Below are 4,971 nucleotides of genomic sequence, written 5' to 3' on the forward strand. Positions count from 1 at the left end.
AGCCTCCCACTGAGTAAGCTGTGAGGATACTTTTAAAAGCAAGCTTCAGGGTTGGGAGAGTCATTAGGATATGTTTAAAAGTTTTGTCTTTGGCTGTGACATTGGTGACGTTAACCAGAGCCTGTACTCCATATTCCCCCTTTCCCAGGCCACACACCTTTGTGTCCAAGCTTGTCTTGCCAGACAAGTCGCAGAGAGCGTTGAGGACTTTTGCTCAAGTCGTCTTCCCTGGGATTAAGGTCAGCCAGGACAGGAAGTGGCCGTGCCAGCCCACTGGCCACTGTTGGGACAAAGACACATTCCTCGTGTTGAGGAGAAAATCATGGCCGCCGGCCGTGGCAGCCATGCGTGAGGCCTCCGGTCGTGGTGAACTTGTCTAATTCTGAATCGTATAATGCTACTCAAAGTTTTATTTTGAAAAATCTCAAGCCCAGAGAAAACTTCAAACAACGGGACAAAGAACGCTGTGCATCCTTCGCCTAGGTCCCCCACTTTGCCGCATTGTGTGTGTGTGTGTGTGTGTGTGTGTGCGCGTGTGCACGAGTGTGTGCGTGCACATGTGCTTTCTGAATCCTTTCAAGTAGAGCATGTCACTGCAGCCCCAGATACGTCTAAGAGCAAGGACACCACCTTCGTCTTACTCAAGAAATATGACGTTGACCTACTAGATCTAATATTCGGTCTTTATTCAGTTTTCCTCAATTGTCCCAATAACACGATTTCTAGACATCCCATCCCTGCCTCGGATCGAATGAAAAAATAACATAGTGCACTTAAATGCTATTAATTTTTATAATTTTTAAATAAATAAGCCTTTTACTAATTTCATTAGAAACTATAGCTCATGTTTAAGAGGTTTTCCATTTTGGCGATCGGTTCATAGATAAGATGTGTTTGTCCTTCGCTTTCCCATGTGAAACTAGTCTGGGGGTGTTTAATGTCACAAGTGGGTTGAATTTCTTCTGAGAGCTTGCTACGTGGGCGCCCCTGGGGAGGAAGGGTCTAGGCACCGCCCAGTGTGGGCACATGGCAGGTGCCATGTGACGCTGCTCCTTGGACAGCTGCGTCTGACCACAGGAGACCTGCTGAGCGGTGCTGCTTTAACTCCGGGCAGCTTCTCTTCCCATTCACTGGACCATGGGGCCTCCAGTGCCAGAGACACAGCTGCTGGGGCAATGAACACGTAGCGCCCGGCAAAGCGGAGGCCGGCTCCAAGCCCTTTCTCACGCCTTCGCTGGAGTGACGTGTCGGGAGTGGTGACAGGTGAGGTTTTCTCCACCTCACTCCGGGACCGTCCTGGATGGGACGCTGTCCATGGGGCAGGAGTGGTCTTACTTCAACACTGTCTGCCGGCTGGAGAGGTGGTGCGCCCAGCCTGGGCCCGCCGTGGAGGTGGGGCGGGGGGGGCGCAGGGTCCATGGCAAAGTCAGCCAAGGCCATCTGACCTTGGGCTGCATGCGAGAAAGTGTGAGTTGGTTCCTGTGCATGCTCCAGAAGGCTTCGTGGGGGCCGTGCAGAGCGGGGCGCAGACTGAACGAGCCCCCATGTGGAGAAGCTGACCCTACCAGCCTCGGACGCTCCCAGCTTGCTTCGCTTCCTGATGCCAGCTGGTGTCCCTCTTCCCTGTCACATATTTGCGTGCATAAGACATCGGGAAGTATCCTCCCTCTTAAGTATAGAGTCAGTGTGTTAAAACACTCACGGGAAAGCGTCCTGCTTGAAAACCAGATGGTGGGCCATTGACTGCACAGCCGTCCACGAGGGACCCCCAAGGGCAGCAGGGATGGAGACAGGCCGCCGGAGGACCACGGCCAGGGTGGCTGGGGACCGCCAGCAGCATCGTAGGTAGGGGCTGAAGGCACCGTGACCTTGAACAAGAAAGTTGGCTTCTTGGAGCCTCGATTTCCTTTAAAAGAGCGAATGATACGATCTCAGCATGCTGTCAACATTTACGTATGGGGACGACGTCTCAGCGTTGCACACGGCGCCGTTCGTGGCCGTGGTGCACGCGGGCTGGCGCCAAGTTCAGGCTGGCCTGCGCTTTGCAGGGTCTGGGCTGATGGTCTTTCCTCCAGGCCGCGTGTCCCCCTCTGTGTATGAGGACAAGAGGTTGGACAAGACCGGCCTAAGGCCCCTCCTGGCCTTGCGATTCTGCAAAAGTCTGCGGAGGCCGTCTGGGAACATCGGCCATCTCGTGTCAGTCGGTCTTCCTGTGAGACAGACACCTGCCGTGGTGCTGTGTGCGTGGCCCCTCACTGCCGCGAAGACCCTGCTCACTGCTCCTGGAGGCTGACGCGGCTGCTGCTGTCCGAGCCGTAGCCCCTGCCTGACGCCTTCGGTTTCCATGGAGAGTTCTGAAGTTCTCGGTTCAGCCTTGCTGGAGTTAGCGCTTCGGGTTGGTGGCAGGAGGGGTGCTTTGGAGAAGATGAACGAGCGCTTTGAAACATTCTTCGGCGACATGGCTCGTCCCCTCCGCCTCTCTGCACGACCCAGTGAATTACTAGCAGATCTCGCTGTGCAGCAGACAACGCTGGTGGCTCCACTGAGGACCAAGCCCCCCACACGGCGGTCCTCACGTGAGGCTGCTGGAGGACACCTCTGCATCCCGTGTCCTGCCGACAGAGCGGGCGCCCGGTCGTCCCCCGCTGGTCATGCTCCCCGGTTCTGCGTCTGGACCTGGACCCGGGTGGTGGGTCCTTCGTGAACATCTGGGTGCAGGGCCTTGCTGGGCTGCAATGAAGGGTGACGGGAGGGGCCTTTGGCCACACCCGCATTTGTCCGCCTGCCGCTCGCTGTCTGTGACGGTGTGGCAGGAAGCCCACAGGCCAGGGCTCCCACCGGGCCTCTGACGCCGGGCACCCAGCACTTTAATGTTTTACTGAACATTTCCCCTGCATCTTGGTTTTCTCGTTAGTCAGGTGGGAAGAAACCCACCCTTATCAGCTATTATGGTCTAAATGGGCCCGTGTCTGCAGAGCGGCTGGCACCGGGTGCTGCTCGGTTCCTGGTGCTCCCTCCCCTGGTGCTCAGGGGCTGATGGCTTAGCAGGACCCAACGGAAGAAGATGCTCTTGCCATGCCATCGATGACCCCGCAGGCCTCGGGTGGGGCGGGGCAGAGGGCACCAGCCTGGCCGCATCTTCCCGACGCAGAGCCCATTCCCGGTCCCCTACCCTCTCCCCAAAACTGGCCCCACATTAGTGACTCCGAGAAGCCACTGTGTCCCCATGGGCTGAGCATGTCCTCACGTCTCCTTTGTCGATGGAACGTTGCCAGTGTCAGCCCCTGGTTGGCACCCCACTTCCCAGGATGCTTTTGGGGCCCTGCTCGTCAGGGGGAAAGGAGTAGAAGGAAGAGCCTTGGCAGAGAAGAGGCGGCCGCTCCTGTCACTTCTCAGCTTCGCAGACGATCTGGAGCACACAGAGGTGGCCCAAGGTCCAGAGGAGGCCGCCGCTGTGGGCACGTGCAGGACAGAGGGACTGAGGATGACTCCGGGCAGCCCGGAGCGACCAGGCAGGAGCTGGACACAGGGGGCCCCAGCTGGGGCGGTGTGGTTTTCAGAACTCGCTCCAAGGGGCCCTCTCCAGAAAGGGATTTAAATTCAAATTTCCTGCCAGGTTTTGAAGCATCAGTTAATTTCCGTCCGTTCCTATTTGGCTCGGGGTCTCGAGTCTCCGCTGGCGCAGCATCTGTGGACATGCTGAGGACCCCGGCTCGCAGAGGCGGTCGATAATCTAATGGGGGCTTCAGAGCCCATTTCTGATGAGGCGAAGAGCCTTTCTGGCGGAGCCAGATGGGGCCTGGAGGGAGGAAGCTCACAGAATAAATCCTGGAAAGTAGCTCTGGTACAATCACGTTCTGCCGCTAATTGATCTTCTGCTTTTTCAAGGAAAAGGAAATTAACATCCAGTATGTGGTTTTCCTGAGAAAACCAGTGATTTTCACTCAGGAGCCCCGGCGCTCAGCGCAGCAGGCCTGGGGTCCCGCCCGTCCAGGAACGCGGTGTTGACATTAGCTAGAAACCAACTTTCCAATAAACACCGGGGCCCATGCCAGGCGCCCCACCACCAGGTGCCAGGAGCACAGCCTCCCCTCTCCGCCCTCTTCCTCAGAGAGGTGGGACAGCTTTGGAGAGGGGACTGGACCCACGTCCAGCACAGTGTCCGTGACGCGGCGTTCCGGGGGAGAGCTGGCCAGGAAGGACACCCAAGCGGCGGGCCCCATCCAGGCTTTGCCCACGGCCCCCACCGGACCCTCATGCGGACCCTGTGCCAGGCGTAAACGCACACGAGTCGTTAAAAACACACGTGCCGAGAGGAAGTTTCAGATTTCCTAATAGAAGCTTCTGGACTGGGCTTCCCAGGGCGAGTGTGTGTGAGTGTGAGTGAATGTGTGAGTGAGTGTGTGAGAGTGTGAGTGTGAGTGTATGTGAGTGTGTGAGAGTGTGAGTAAGTGTGAGTGTGTGTGAGTGTGTGTGAGTGAGTGTGTGAGAGTGTGAGTGTGAGTGTGTGAGAGTGTGAGTGTGAGTGTATGTGAGTGTGTGAGAGTGTGAGTAAGCGTGAGTGTGTGTGAGTGTGTGTGAGTGAGTGTGTGAGAGTGTGTGAGTGTGAGTGTGTGAGTGAGTGTGTGTGAGTGAGTGTGAGTGTATGTGAGTGAGTGTGTGTGGGAGTGTGTGAGTGAGTGTATGTGAGTGAGTGTGTGAGATGTAAGTGTGAGTGTGTGAGTGTGTGTGAGTGTGAGTGTATGTGAGTGAGCGTGTGAGAGTGTAAGTGTGAGTGTGTGTGAGAGTGTGTGAGTGAGTGTGAGTGTATGTGAGTGAGTGTGTGTGGGAGTGTGGGAGTGTGGGAGTGTGAGTGTATGTGAGTGAGCGTGTGAGAGTGTGAGTGTGTGTGAGTGTGAGTGTGTGAGTGTGTGTGAGTGTGTGTGTGTGCGTGGAGGCTCGTGCTCACTCCAGCTTTTCTGGTGTCCTGCG

This window comes from Pteropus vampyrus, unplaced genomic scaffold (assembly GCF_000151845.1).
Source record: "Pteropus vampyrus isolate Shadow unplaced genomic scaffold, Pvam_2.0 Scaffold188, whole genome shotgun sequence".
NCBI classification, from domain to species: domain Eukaryota; kingdom Metazoa; phylum Chordata; class Mammalia; order Chiroptera; family Pteropodidae; genus Pteropus; species Pteropus vampyrus.